The following is a 16,794-nucleotide window of genomic DNA, read 5'->3' as shown; positions in this document are numbered from 1 at the left end:
TAAAAGTCAGTCCCTTCCATCTTGGAGTGACAAAAAGTGAACAACAGAAGCCGACCTACCTTCCTAAGCCACAACGAGGTCAAGTACATAGTGTGTAAAAAGTTCACCTGGATCAAATGAAGCATTGAGGATACAGCCAGTTCCCCTGTGGCTATGATTGCCTTGCTCTATTCCCTGTCTTCTAGACTACCCACCAAAGATTTCCAGTGTGCACATGAGGAGGAGAGCAGCCCAGGGAAGTTGATAACCAATGATCAATATGTATGGGAGAATCCTCCCTGACCCAGGGGACCTTTGAGTAACTTGGCTTCCAAAGGACTAAATTCAGGAAACTCTCTAAGGGAAGCACAATATGACAGCAGGGCATGCTGAAGCTGTAGGAATTTGAAAAACTGGGAACAGTGGAGCTGAAAGTCTGCCTGTAAATCCATAAAGGACCTCATGTGTGTTCCTTGCCACATATCACCCAAGCTGGAAATACCAATAAGGTCCTACTCCTAAACCCCATCAAGCCGGCCCCTTGGCCAAGCCATGTCCCTTCAAGTACGGAGTATGGAAAGTACCTCTTAAGGTCAAGAAGAGAGCGAGGGCCCAGTGAGCCATACATGTGGTATACAACCATCTCCCACGACATACAACTCCACATGGTATGCTGGATCGTCCCAGTCTGTCTATATGTAGTAGAGCTGTAAGCCTAAAGCTGCGAATCTGACATCACAAAGTTAACTGCACAGACTTGCCAAAGGCAATTCATGACACATGATATGGCCTGGCGGTGTTCTGCTGGCGGACGCTGCTGCTGGCAGCACCTGGTGTAAGGTGTAAGTACTCAAGGTACCCACTACAAACCAGACCAGCCTCCTACAACCAGCACAACAGTAGCCTAAGTATGGGCCTGACCTGTATGCTGTGACTACCTAAATCATGGGCACATGTGACATCCCCCCAACCCACACAGAATCTGAGCTGCAACCAATGGCGTCAGTGGTCACAACCAACAGGTGGCATCAAGGACAAGGCAGACAATTGTAGAGGACACATACTACACATTTTACACATACCTGCATCTCAGCCAAAGTAATATTGAATCAGCTCCACCCTGGATTCAGCTGCATCCACATCATCCTCCTCTTATTCACTCCCCATTTCCCCTTCATCAATCACTGGCACAGCTACCTTTTTTTCTGCATCCAGAAATGGGATGTGACGCTTCAGGGCTAGATTGTGCAACATACGGAAGGCCACAATGATCTGGCACACTTTCTGTCGGTTGTAAAGCAGGGCACCCCCGGAGACATACAAACAGCTGAAAGTAGCCTTCAGCAGACTGGAGCATCTCTCAATGACCCATCTGGTATGACTGTGGGCCTCATTGTAACGGTCCTCTGCAGCTGAGGTTGGATGCCTCACAGGTGTCATGAGCCAGGGAAGGTTGGTAAAGCCAGAGTAACCTGTGTGTATAGAGGGAAGAGCATGTAAAGACCGGGAGGAATAGAGCAGGGACACGAGAGTCCAGATGTAGGAGGCTGGCCTGGTTTGCAGTGGGTACCAACGGTACTTACACCTTATACCAGGTCCAGTTATCCCTTATTAATGAAATGTAGTCAGTGTCTAGAAGCCAGGCTGTCTAGGGGGAGCTGTAGCTGAGCAGCCAAGGCTTATCTAGGAGACATGCAAAGCTCATGCAATACCACTGTAGTCAGCCAGTACTTACACACATGAAAGAAAATACTCTACTAAATAAATACTTTATTTTGGTGACATAAATGCCAAAATTACCTTAGAGACTATGGGGGTCATTCTGACCTCGGCGGTAAAAGGCCCTTACCGCCGGTCAGAAGACCGCCATAACACCGCCGCGGCCGCGGTTAACCGCCACGGTCATTCTGACCCACAACGGCCAAACCTCCAAAAATCCGTCCTCCACTGCAGCCCGCCACATCAGCGGGCAGCGAGAAACTGGAGATGACCAAACCTCCACCGTCACGCCAACAGAAATACGCCCATGCCATTACGACCCACGAATCCACACAGCGGTCATTCAAACGCGGTATTCCATTGGCGCTACACACCGCCGCGGTCAGAATACACACACAGCACCAAAACACAGCCACATTGGACAATTTGAAATACACACACCTGATACACATACACACACCACTCCCACACAATCAACCAACTATAAAACACACACCCACATCACCCACAAACCCCTGCAACCATAATTACTGAGAGAAGGAGAGAGAGACACAGCAGACAATCCATAGCAAGACACACTGAGGCACACTACACCATCACACACACCACATAGTAGCACAAAGCACCACTCACCAACATACTTATCATCACATACACCACCCCACACCTCACCCACACCACCCCATGGCACCCCAAAGGCACCCACGCTTTTCGGACCAAGAACTCCGGGTCATGGTGGAGTAAATCCTAAGAGTGGAACCCCAGCTCTTCGGCTCGCAGGTGCAGCACACAAGTATAGCTAGGAAGGCGGAGCTATGGCAGCGGATCGTGGACAGGGTCAACGCGGTGGGACAGCATCCCAGGAATAGGGAGGACATCTGCAAAAGATGGAACGACCTACGGGGGAAGGTCCGATCGATGGTCTCCAGGCACAACATCGCGGTCCAGAAGACTGGCGGCGGACCCCCACCCACCCCTCCCGAATTCACATCGTGGGAGGAAGAGGTCTTGAACATCCTGCATCCTCAGGGCCTCGCAGGAGTAGCCAGAGGAATGGACTCTGGTAAGTCCAATCTCAACTACTATATCCCCCCCACCCCACCAGCATGCCAACCCACACCCCCACCCTCACCCCCAACCCCCCAGCACACATCCTCCCTGACAATGTCTCACCAGCACAACCCACCCATCCCAACACCAACTCTTGCATGCCAACACAAATCATGGGCACCCATCACCTAAGCATGACCACTGCACTAACCCCCCCCCCCCACTAACTACCCTCACAACATCTCCCTCAAGGGAATGCCTACACTGGGGGACAAGGGCACCCATAACACGCATGCTATTGCACACACAGAAACAATAACCAAACTCTCTTACCCCATGCAGGACCCGAACGACAACACACCAGCCAGGAGGGTCCAGAAGTGTCCATCCCACCACCGGAACAGGCCCACACTGAGGATAGCAGCTCTGTCGACAGTGAACCTGATGACCAGCCCGGACCATCGGGGACCTCTGGGCAGTCGGTTCCCCTCAGGCAGCCACAGGCCACACCAGACCCGACCCCCTCTGCCAACACCAGCACAGCTCCCTCCCAGCGGGCCCATGCCTCTGTCTCTAGGACAGCTCAATCAGCGGTGTGTCTGCCACTACAGGGCACCCAGGCTAACCCAACACCCCAACAACAACAGGGACCTGGGGGCAGTGGTAGCGGGCACACCGTCCAGGGGACAGAGGCCGGGGGAAACCGGGCAGCTCGGAGGGCTGCTGTGCGACAGGGGGGGGAGGAGAGGCCCAGGGAACCCACTCTCCAAGAGGCCCTCACCACCCTCATGGGGGCATACCACCACTCCCAAGAAACAATGGCGACGGTACTGGCCAGGTTCACTGAGATCCAGGCACAGCAGGAGGAACGCTACATGGGGTTCAGGGAGGAGCTGAGAATCATCGGGACCGCAATGGGGACCATCGTCCTGGCCCTCCACAGGATAGAGGACGCGTTGCGGGACCATGGTGCACCACACAGGGCCCCTGTCACTAGCCCGGACCAGGAACAGCCTACCACCTCCGCCGGCGCTAGTGGACAGGAGGTCCCAACACCTCGACAGCCCCCCAGAACCCCACCTCCTGCTGAAGAACAACCACCCGTAAGAGGAGCCTGAGACCAAAAAAAAAGACAGAGTAGGATGTCAAGACCCCCGCCAGCAGGACATACCCCCTCAAGTCTTCCCACTGTCCCACATTGCCACCCTGTCCAACCATGAACTGCCTATGCTCCATCCTTCCACAGGCAAAAGTACAATGCACCTGTGAGACTGAGAACTGGACTCTGCCATGGATATTCCTCCACCCCCACCCATCACCCTTAGAATCACATGTACCGATATCTAGCACTGTAAATAAATCACATTTTGCACACAAATCTGTTTTGAGTCATGCTGTATTATTAACAAATGTATTACATATTACTGTTCAATTTCTGTTCTGTCAATTAGTCATGACAACATACCAATGTCAATACGCTGTATTTCATGGGCGAACCAAGCAGAAGTCAGGTACTGAGTCAGACAGCACTGAGAAGGGAAGGGAAAGGCAAAAATTAATGAAAAACATCTGTGGGGAACTACAGAAAGTACAGATGCAGGAGGCTATAAGCAATTGTGAAATGGCGTGGGTGATTCTTACCTGTGTGTTACTGGAAATACTGTTGTATCACTCTGTCCCTATTGTCTGTGTCGTCCTCAGAGTCTTCCTCCTCTTCACTCTCCACAGGCTCCACGGCTTCTACAACACCACCATCTGGACCATCCTCCTGCAGGAAAGGCACCTGGCGTCGCAAAGCCAGGTTGTGGAGCATACAGCACGCCACGATGATATGGCACACCTTCTTTGGTGAGTACATTAGGGATCCACCTGTCATATGTAGGCACCTAAACCTGGCCTTCAGGAGCCCAAAGGTTCGCTCAATCACCCTCCTAGTACGCCCATGGGCCTCATTGTACCGTTCCTCTGCCCTGGTCCTGGGATTCCTCACTGGGGTCAATAGCCACGGCAGGTTGGGGTAACCAGAGTCACCTATTAGCCACACACGCTGTCTCTGTAGCTGTTCCATCACATAGGGAATGCTGCTATTTCGCATAACATACGCGTCATGCACTGACCCTGGGAACTTGGCATTTACATGGGAGATGTACTGGTCAGCCAAACAGACCACCTGGATATTCAGTGAATGGTAATTCTTCCTGTTCCTGTACACCTGTTCATCGTCATTTGGGGGGACTAAAGCCACATGGGTCCCATCAATTGCACCAATGATGTTGGGGATGTGTCCAAGGGCATAGAAATCAGCTTTCACTGTAGGCAAATCACCCTCCTCTGGGAAAATGATGTAGCTCCGCATGAGTTTCATCAGGGCAGACAACACTCTGGATAAGATCTTGGAAAACATAGGCTGAGACATCCCAGATGACATGGCCACTGTTGTCTGGAATGAGCCAGTTGCAAAGAAATGGAGGACAGACAGAACCTGCACTAGAGGGGGGATTCCTGTGGGTTGGCGGATGGGGGACATCAGGGCTGGCTCCAGCTGGGCACACAGTTCATGGATGGAGGCTCGGTCAAGTCGGTATCGTAGTATTATGTTGCGTTCTTCCATTGTGGACAGGTCCACCAGCGGCCGGTACACGCGAGGATTCCTCCTTCTCATCGCTAGTCCCAGCGGACGGTGCCTAGGAAGGAGAATATGGAGTACAGAGTCAATCCACTCACAGGTACGTACAACACAGCTTGCACAGTACAGGTAAATGTATGGTTTGATATGTTTGTATGTGTGCCATTGCAAGGCCTAGGCCTGTGTGACGCATTAGAAATTAAGCCATGTGGGTCCTTGAAATGGCCGATGCCTGACCTGTGAAGTGGGACAATGGGATGTGAGGTCACTGCGCTGGCGGGGCACACCGTGGCGGTAGGCGGTCGAAGACCGCTGTGCGAAGACGCATTGGTTAACATTGAAGCCTATGGGTTTCAGGAGCCAATGACGATGTGCGCCGGCGGTCGCGGGACGCACCGCCGCGGTACGCACCGCCGCGGGCGTGACCGCCATTTTCTATCTGCTCAATCATTCGAGACCTGATCATCCACAGGAGAGGACCTATACTGCAAGTGCTGCTGTGAACTCGGTCTGGAAGTGACAATGGCTGCTGCTACTGGTGAAAGGGCCCCCGCCTTCAGTTCAGAAGAGTTGGAGAAGCTCGTGGACGGGGTCCTCCCCCAGTATGCGCTACTCTACGGTCCTCCAGACCAACAGGTGAGTACACTCAGTGCACATTGAATGGGTTATGCCTGTGTGGAGGGGGGGGGGGATGTAAGTTGGTGGGGTGTGGAGGGAATGAGGAGTGCAACGCACGACAGATGAGAGAATGGGAACCATGACAAGGTTGGGGAGGGGGGGGCATGTACTCCAAACATGCAGATATGTGACGGTTTCTCTTTCCCACCCTGTACATGTCAAACAGGTGAGCGCCCACCAGAAAAACGATATTTGGCGTGCCATCGCCAAGGAAGTCCGGAACTTGGGGGTCTACAACAGACGGGGCACCCACTGCCGCAAGAGGTGGGAGGACATCCGCCGCGGAACGAGGAAGACCGCAGAAACACTGCTGGGGATGGCCTCCCGACCTAGGAGGGGTGCCAGTCGCACCATGACCCCCCTGATGTCCCGGATCCTGGCGGTGGCCTACCCTAATTTGGATGGGCGCTTGAGGACAGCACAGCAGACACAAGGGGGTGAGTATCCGCACATTCTCCTATCTGTATGCGCATTGGAGGCATCTGGGTGGGGGAGGAGGGCTGTGGGTGACATTAGGCCAGGGCGCTCTCTGTAGTGTAGTCCGCTCCCTTAGGCATGGCCCTGTGCCCCCGCCCCCCACCTCTGTAGGGTGCCAAGTGCAGCTACCCATGCTCCAGCATCACACATGTGCGCGTGTGTTGTCCCTAGACCTGTTTGCCTAGTCAGAAGTACTGAGTAGTGTACCCCAAGTTCGCGACTTAGTGCACGAGGCACCTGTGTCTGTCCTCTCCGCAAAGGGTATTGCTAAGGCATGCACTCAACTTTGTTTCATTTCTCCCCCCACCCTAAATCTTTGTCTTCTTGTGTTTTAGCATCATCCGGCGGAGGAGATTTGGCGTCGGAGCAGGAGGGAGCTGCAGGTCACCAGGCCCCGGTGGGCACTGACACAGACACCGAGGGCACCAGTGATCCGGAGGGCGAGGGGAGCACCACAACGGGGGCCGGTGGAGACACCAGCGACACGGACACGTCCTCGTTTGGGAGCTCCCTAGCGGTGGCGGCACCATCTGTGCCCCCCGCAACAACAGGTACAGCCGCCACCCAGCGCACCAGCACCGCCCTCCCAGCAGCCCCTCAGTCTTCGCTCCGTGGCCGCTCGGCCAGGAAGGCGCGCGTCTCCTTCGCCCCAGGCACCTCAGCCCCTGCCTCTGTTACCCCTGCTGCCCTCAGTGCGGAGCTCATTGACCTGGTGAGGACGGTCATTGTTGGGCAGACTACCCTTCTGAATGCCATCCAGGGGGTGGAAAGGGAGGTGCATCGGAGCAATGCCTACCTGGAGGGCATTCATTCGGGTCAGGCTGCCCATCAACGAGCGTTCACTGCTCTGGCCTCAGCACTGACGGCAGCCATTGTCCCTGTCTCCAGTCTCCCTCTTCTATCTGCCTCCACCCTTTCTCTGTCTCCTGTACCTCAACCTATCCCATCCACACCATCAGACCAGCCTGCACACACCTCAACACCCAAGGCCAGCTCATCCAAACATAAGCACCACAGAAAACACAAGCATTCACCCAAGCAACACACAGATGCAGACATATCAACAGTCACTACCACCTCTGTGTCCCCGTCCTCCTCGTCTCCCTCCTCCCTCCCTGTGACGTCTACACTCACACCTGCATGCACCCCAACATCAGCCAGTTCTTCCACCACCAGCAAACCCTCCACTACAGTCCGCACACCTGCAGTCACCACCCCCACTGGCATTTACACGTCCCCTGTGTCCTCTCCCACTGTGTCTGTCACCCCCTCTTCCAAGACACATGAACGCAGGCAGACACCCAAACAACAGCCAACCACCTCACCACAGCCTACGTCCCAGTCACCTGCACCCAAGGACAGCACACCTGGCTCTCATACAACCACATCCTCTTCCTCCACTTCTCTCACCACTACTCCTACCCCTTACCTTGGTCCCAAGAAAAATTACCTCCCCAGTTTTGACCTCTTTCCCTCCCCCGACCCACCCCCTCCAACTGGGAAAAGTCCCAAGGGCACCTCAGCCACCACCAGCCCAACTTCTACAGTGCAAGTGGTGCATGGCATGTGGAGTCCACCCTTTGGCGGCAGTAACACTTCGGTGAGCAGCAAGGGGACAGTCAGCCCCCCCCCCCAGGCAAGAGGACCCGGAAATTGAAGGGCCGCCGTGAGCGGACAGAGACGGCTGCCCCCAAGCAGGTGACTCCGGCCACTTCACCGGCCACAGCAGCCAGGGGAGGCAAGGGCCCGAGAGCCCCATCTAAGGAGCGGAAGGACAGCAGGGCGGAGAGGACAACCACCAGGAGCGCGGAGCAGGAGGGCCCCACATGCCCCATCCCGGCTGCAAGGGACGACACCAAAGGGCCCAGGACTCACTCCCCGAAGGGGCCTGACACAGTACGGTCGGAGGGCGAGTGAGCAGGGTGTCCAGGCCAGGTATGACTCCCTTGACATACTGCAAGAGCACCGCTGAACAGGGCCCCGCCGTGAAGACAGGTACCGCTGAACAGGGCCCCGCCGTGAAGACAGGTACCGCTGAACAGGGCCCTGCCGTGCAGAAGAGCACCGCTGAACAGGGCCCCGCCGTGAAGACAGGTACCGCTGAACAGGGCCCCGCCGTGAAGACAGGTACCGCTGAACAGGGCCCGCCGTGAAGACAGGTACCGCTGAACAGGGCCCCGCCGTGAAGACAGGTACCGCTGAACAGGGCCCCGCCGTGCAGAAGAGCACCGCTGAACAGGGCCCCGCCGTGAAGACAGGTACCGCTGAACAAGGCCCCGCCGTGAAGACAGGTACCGCTGAACAGGGCCCCGCCGTGAAGACAGGTACCGCTGAACAGGGCCCCGCCGTGCAGAAGAGCACCGCTGAACAGGGCCCCGCCGTGAAGACAGGTACCGCTGAAGAGGGCCCCGCCGTCTCAAGCACCGCTCCGCTGGGCCCTTCCTGTCAAGCACCGCTCCGCTGGGCCCTTCCTCTCAAGCACCGCTCCGCTGGACATCGCCATGTCATGCACGGCTGCGCTGGGTCCCGCCGTCTCAGGCACTGTTTATGGTTCACTGTGCCCACCATGCCTCCTCCTTGACCAGTGGACTCTGTAATCCACCTGAGAGACTGTGGCTTTGCACTCCCCAGGATGGTCCAGTGGGCAACCCACCCACTGTAGAGACATTGAGAGACTGTGGCTTTGCACTCCCCAGGATGGTCCAGTGGGTAACCCACCCACTGTAGAGACATTGAGAGACTGTGGCTTTGCACTCCCCAGGATGGTACAGTGGGCATGGTGGCTCCTCGTGGATCTGGCGTCGTGGACTCATGTGGCTGTGGTGGCCCCCCCTTCCCTTCCCCCTGAGGTGCCTGTAGTTTTGACATCAGATGCCCCTGCAGTGTTCTCTCCAAAGGACTCAGGTCTCGTGTGTGGGCTTTGCCCTTGTTTCGCAGAACCTTGGCCCACGGACATGTTAGATTCGTAGGATGTGCAGGACTTGTTACTTCAGTGATACACTGATGTGTATATCTTTTTGGTTTTTGTAAATATTTTTCACGGTTGCTCAATTATTTCCAGGTGCTTTTTTTGTACATGAAAAGTTATTCCAAATTTGGTTGTGTCATTGTATTTTTAAAGGGTCTTTGTGTGGTGTCACTGTGACTTCCTGCTCTGCATTGGTGTGTACATATTGGGGGGGTGGGGGGGTCGCATATGTGTATGCCCGTAACCTTTCTTCCTCCCCCCTCCCGTGTGTCGTAGGTGCAGTACTCACCGTTGACGTCTGCGCCGGAGTTCGTACTCGTGGTAGATGAGCAGGTAGACGAGAGCAGGTATGATGTTCAATTCGGGTTCCATGCTGTCCGGATTCCGCGTGGAGTGTCTCGAGGTGAGCGTTTTCCATTGGAAATGTCTGTTTCCGCCGTGCTTTTATCGGCGGGGCTCCCGCCCCGGAAAAGGTGGCGGATTGGTGGGTCGTGATAGGGTAGGCGGTACATTGTCTGCCGCCTGGCTGTTGGCGGTGACCGCCGCGCTGTTTGTTTGTTCCGCCGTGGCGGTCGGAGTGTTAATGCGGCGGGCTGTGTTGGCGGTTCCCGCCAGGGTCAGAATTGCATTTTTTTGACCGCCGGCCTGTTGGCGGGTTGGCCGCCGCTTTATCACCGACCGCCAGGGTCAGAATGACCCCCTATACTTGCTTAGGAGGTATGTAATATACACAGTATATACACTAGAATGCAGAAATAGCTGTGAAAACAGTTAGAAAACAGTGTAAATAGTAAAAATCACAATAGGTTGCAATGGACCTAGGGAGAACACAAACCATTTAGTAAAATAGTGGAATGCCAAAATCGGTTTCCCACTTAGGCAAATGTAGTGTGTAGAGGGGCGCTGGGAGTGTAAGAAAACACCAAAGGTAAGTAATAGAACCCACCCAAGAACACACAAGAAGTCATGATAGAAGATAATTCAAGAACCAGAAGAAACTGCAAGACAACAACTAGGGATTCCTAGACCTGAAGACCTGTGGAAGAAGGGGACCAAGTCCAAGAAGCACTGAAGAGTCCAAGGAGAACAGGAGCCCCTGCTAACCTGGATGAAGGTGAAAAAGAAGAACCACCAGTGAAGAACAACAGTCAGTACTGCACCCAAGAAGATGGATGCGGGTTCCTGGATGGTGTAGATGATGTCCCACGCTGGATGGATGATTGCAGTCTGGTTTGCGTCACTGGATTCCACCAACAAGCCTTAGCACATTCAAAGCTCGCATTAGCGGAAAACACACTGCAGATATGTTCAACTGTTTGATATCAACATGTCCTGTGGTAAGAGTTCCAGTACGATACATTGTACCTAGAGATTAGTGTTACTGTATTACCAAATTGGCATTATGCGGTATTGCAATGCAGGTATTAACAAAAGAATCTTTAGAAGACAATACTTGAACAGCAAGTGTGAAAAACAGCTTCACACAAAACATATATGGCAGAGAAATTGACTGTTCTAGTCTGAAATGTGCCAAACAGGCACAGAATAGAAAACAATAATTTAAACTTCCCTCATATAAAGGTAGAACACAGAAAGCACTTTTGAAGGCCTCCCTTACACAAAAAAGAAACATCATTGGCAGCAGCAGTGCAAGTTTTCCTCACAAAAGTGGTAAAGCAAGGACCCAGCTATACACTCTGCATCACAAAAACGTGCTGTGTGGAATGTAGCACTGCAAGCCTCCATCACAAAACAGGTATGGAATTTCTGTTTGAACCTAGCATACACTGTAGAGATAAATCATGGAAAATAGAAGTGCAGGCTTTGCTTGTGAAAGAGATACAACATGGATGGAAGCTATGCAAGCCTCCCTCACACAAAACATTTACATCAGAGAGAGCAACAGTGTAAGTTTATGTCAAAATGTAAAGCACAGAAAGCTCCTGTGCAGGCTGTGTAAATAATACAGGCATGGCAAAAATCATATTACATAGGAACCATGCACCACAAATAACAATGTCCCATTATTTCATGTGGATTTATTTATGTCTTCTTTTTATTCTCTTTTCTTAAAACAGCACACATTAACATCAGAAGCTTCATCCTTAAATGAGGACTTCCTAAGGGCCCAAAGCAGCAATCCAATACTTCAATTCAATTGAACTTGGTGGGCTAAATCAATGATCATACATGATGATTTCACATACATTATCCTTATCAATCATTAACCCCACATTCAGGCGGTAATTCAAGTGATCACATGTAAATCATAACATTATTCAATTTCTTTCCAATCTGCCCATTGTCAGGTATTAATATGGGCCAATGTGTCCAATAACATCACCTTTACTCATGCCGAAAATAATATAGAATCTTCCCTCGCTACGCCCGCACCATGAGGTGAGTTGAAAGATGATGGATATTGTTATTTGTGGTGCACCGTTCGTATTTAATTTGTTTGTAGTTCCTTTTTTGTTGAGGATTGAACCTTGGCAGTCTTTATTTGGCTATATATCAGGCAACAGGGGCCAGGTGCGGTGAGCTGTAGCCTGGTGCCATTTGTGTGTAGAGTATCATGGCAAAAACATTTAAAGCAGAAGTAGCAGAAGGTCGTCCCTGGTGCAAAACAAGTTTAGCACAGGCAACAGTAGAAAAAGCGTATGTCACAAAACAGGCACACCTTAGTCAACTACAAAATAGAATCTCCTGAAGAATAACAGTGAACAGCTCCCAACTTGGATGTGTTATATTTCACACCTTCAGCCAGTCTTTTTTTCTGCAAAATAATTTACAAGTTCTGACTTTAAGCCTCTGATTCTAATGGCAAAATGAAGACTTAGATTTCAGCCACAATGCAAGATAAAGTTAATTAAAACACAAGTATTGGTTTGAGGAGCAGCGTACTGTATGAAGTGTGGGAGGCACAAATACTTAGAAAGTGATAACGCATCCCTTTATAATATTTTATTACACATTAGGACTCGTTTTAGGCCATGGAATCTTTTGACCCAGTTGAGAGACACCTTAGGACGAGATAGCTGATCAATATGTCAATCAATATGTCAATAATCTCATCAATATTTATCACAACAATACATTTCACTTTCGTCAAAGTCATTAATCAATTCAAGATGCTACCATGACCTTTCAGTCATGAATAACCACACTGATTTAGTAGAATTTTATAAGTTTTATTCCCTATTAATTACAATCTAGAAGCAGATGTGTTAATGTCAACACCAAGAAACATAATAGCATAGTCACGATATGGCAACTTTGATAAGATTTCATTAAAGCAAGAATCACAAACATCAGAACATAACACGGCGTGAACATAGAGCAAATTCAACAGAGTGTCAATAACGCGTCAGTTCAACGGTAAACAACCTTTATGCCGAATTTTTTATAACGAAGTCCTGGTTAACGAAAGCGGAACAACGCTTTCTTTAACCACAACTTCGTTATTTTGTGCCTTAACCACGCATGTCCTGAACAACGAACATGCATGGTTAAGGTACAAACAAGGGAGTCGGCTGAGGAGGACGACGCAGATGACAAGGTGACGAATCAGGTAAGTGGGGGGTTTTAGGTTTTGGGGAGGGGGTGGGGGTCAGGGGGTTTTAGGTTTTGGGGTGGGGCGTTTTTGGTTTTGGGGAGGGGGTGGGGGTTCGGGGGTTTTAGGTTTTGGGGTGGGGTTGGGGGGGTGGGGCGTTTTAGTTTTTTTGGTTTTGGGGAGGGGGTGGGGGGTCGGGGGGTTTAGGTTTTAGGGTGGGGTTGGGGGGGTGGGGCGTTTTTGGTTTTGGGGAGTGGGTGGGGGGTCAGGGGGTTTTAGGTTTTAGGGTGGGGTTGGGGGGGTGGGGCATTTTTGGTTTTGGGGAGTGGGTGGGGGGGTCAGGGGGTTTTAGGTTTTGGGGTGGGGTTGGGGGGAAGGGCGTTTTTGGTTTTGGGGAGTGGGTGGGGGGTCAGGGGGTTTTAGGTTTTAGGGTGGGGTTGGGGGGTGGGGCGTTTTTGGTTTTGGGGAGTGGGTGGGGGGTCAGGGGGTTTTAGGTTTTGGGGTGGGGTTGGGGGGGTGGGGTGAGGGATGTAGGGTGAATGGTGCCTATTGCTAATGATTTTATCAGGAATGCCTTTACAACGAAATATCGTTGTTAAGGCATTCGTGGTAAAATCATTAGTAGTAAAGACGAGGTCGGTGTTCCGACCTCGTTGTTAAGGTTAGTAGTAGTTTAAGATTCGGTGTTCCGTCATATAACCCAGTTCAACAAAGCATAGTCTCGGTCGTTTGTCTATTTGCGTCAGTTTGATGAACACCTGTCCTAACCACTGATTAGCATTTGCATGTTGGGCTTCATGCAAAACAATTTAGAACACCAATTTGGAAAACATCTAGCTAAGGTCTCTGTCAAAAGCAAGTAGTTGGTACCTAGAAAGGAAAAGCAAACAGACAAATTACAATTGCATTGTCATAATTACCCTCCAAGGTTTAGGTCAGCGCACAGGATCAGTCTTCGTCCCCAGGACTTCAGTCAAATCGCCATCAGTCAGAACTCAGCTCCGGGCCAAAAGGGCACTTTCCTCATAAGGAGGTAAAGTGTAAAATGGACAAATCTAAGGGCGAGGATGGTTTTAAGTAACCCACCAAGTCACCAAACTGAGTGACAGAGTTTCTGGATAAAATCAATAGCATTCCCTTACCCACCTAAATGACTCTCCGTGACATGGGTTTTTATCCCTTTTTCGATGTACATTCCCCCAAAATTTTATTGGACATTTGCTATACCCCACTATCTTTAACCTATCATAAAACACATTAGGTAATCTACCTCTTCACCCCATATTATTTTACAAGTTTTTGATTGGTCTTCGTAATTGACGTCTTCAGAGGTGGTACGTCCGGTATGATTTCATCCTTCTGTAATTCTTTGGACATCTTTTGGTCAGCAGTTCCATTGCCTTCACCGGTTTGAATGACCTTGTATATTACATTAATCTACATTGTTTCAATTCACTTTTAACATTTATTTTGCAAACGAGAAGAAGCGGTGAGAAACGGATCTAACATGGTTACATTCATCTTCCAAGTTGAAGAAAAAGAATAAGCAGGGTCATGGCCCCTTGTGAGTCAGCACACTGGAAAATAGAAAAATGCATTTAATATGAGAGCCAGGGCAGCTAAGATTCGGCACATGCTAACTTAAGGCCTATGAGGATTTCAATACAGATTTAATAACGCAAATGTTAATATAAACTTATTTAAACGTAATGTAAACACTTGGGTCATTATTATTAGTCTATGTATACATTGGTGGCCACTCATCGTGGTCACTATTCAAGCGCACATCTAAGCAAAACTATTATTATTATTATAGTTTCTATGCGGCATCATCACACACTGATTCATAAACATTTCATGTTAATATGAATTATATAAGCTACGCTCTGTCAAAAGTAATAATTAAACTGCAACACCAAGCAGGCGCGCAACGCCCATTGGGCTGAAAGGGCTTCAGTCCCCCATTGGGTGCCGTAGCCTGAAGCTGTAGTGGTGTTTGTCACAGCGAAAACAAGGACGAAGTATGGCTGGAGAAGCAATAATTAACATTTTCTTTTCTCTGACACTGTGACTGAAACCTTCAGTTTATCTTGCTGCTTGAGTGCCCCAAAGAAGGTGAGGGTGGGTCACAAGTTATTTACAAAATCCAGGACAAAAACCCCACCACAGGAGTTCTAATTGTGTAAGGCAGTCTGCTTTACTGTTAAAGATTATTTTGAAGGGAGACAGTGCTTGCCCATTAAGGCTGGAATGTGAGACTGCATCTGTATGGATCTCAAAGACAATCTCCAGCCACTTCCTGTCTTTCTAAGCAAACAAGGCAAAAAACGCAAATTGTCTTGACTTGCATTTGCATTTATTTAGGGCTCACTACTCGTGAGGGGCAATAGGCACAAAATAAATGGTAAAAAGTGAAGGAAGAGTTTTTTGTGGTTTAAATGCAGTGACCATGGGGCAGTTCAGACTTTTCTGCCAATAGCATCTTTTATTGGGGTGGGGATGTTTGTGGTTCTAAAAATGGCAAGTACTGATTAAAAATATCAGAACTTGAAAAATGATGTTGGCAAAATAGGGCGGGTTGGGTGAATAGCAAAAATGGTCAGTGGGTAGCAGTCCTAATCCCCTAAATAATATGTGACTTGCTGCCTGTCGTTTATTTGTGTAGTTTTATATAGAGTAAACACTGGCCTAAAGGAATCAGGGTGCTTTATATAAGCACCAGATTACATTGCAGAAAATCGGATTATTTTTAGGCACAAGGAGATTAAGGCCCTCATTCCGACCCGCCGCCCGCCAAGCGGAAACCGCCATTTGGCCGCTCTGCGGAGGCCATTCTGGCTTTCCCGCTGGGCTGGCGGGCGCCCGCCAAAGGAGCGCCCGCCGGCCCAGCGGGAAAGGCCCTGCAACAATGAAGCCGGCTCCGAATGGAGCCAGCTGAGTTGCAGGGGTGCGACGGGTGCAGTTGCACCCGTCGCGATTTTCACTGTCTGCAATGCAGACAGTGAAAATCTTTATGGGGCCCTGTTAGGGGGCCCCTGCACTGCCCATGCCAGTGGACTGGGCAGTGCAGGGGCCCCACGACACCTGTTCCCGCCATCCTGTTCCTGGCGGTAAAAACCGCCAGGAACAGGATGGCGGGAAGGGGGTCGGAATCCTTGCAGCGCCGCCATGGAGGATTCCCCCAGCCGGGGGAAATCCGGCGGAAAACCGCCGGACCCGGCTGGGCGACCGCGGCTTCACAGCCGCGGTCGGAATACAAAATGAAGCACCGCCAGCCTGTTGGCGGTGCTTCAGCCGGCCTCCACCCTGGCGGTCCTAGACCGCCGGGGTCAGAATGAGGCCCTAAGTGATTTGCCCAGAATCAAAGGATGGTTAGTTGATGCTGGGATTCAAACATCGTTCCCCAGTTCCTAAATTGGCAATTCCGCATGTTAGGCCACGTCTCATCAATTAGTATTAATGTCAGTGGCAGCTGGTGATCTTTGAAAGTGGAGGGGTGTAATACAGCTCAGAAATTCACCCCATTATTTTTTTTAATTTGCCTAACTCATACTCACTCCATCTCACACTGAGACTCAGATTAACACATTTTGCACTGGGGTTTCATCACAAATGTGCTGCATATCTGCACAAAATGTTTTTGTATTTACTTTCCAGAGCAAAACCTGATTTTCACTAGACAGTTGCCTGAAAGTAATGCAATGCGCAGCTTTATGTAACTCAGTGCCAAGCGGGTCTTCCATT

Source organism: Pleurodeles waltl, chromosome 2_1 (assembly GCF_031143425.1).
Source record: "Pleurodeles waltl isolate 20211129_DDA chromosome 2_1, aPleWal1.hap1.20221129, whole genome shotgun sequence".
Lineage (NCBI taxonomy): Eukaryota > Metazoa > Chordata > Amphibia > Caudata > Salamandridae > Pleurodeles > Pleurodeles waltl.
The sequence above is the reverse complement of the archived record's forward strand: the minus strand, read 5'-3'. Positions refer to the sequence as shown.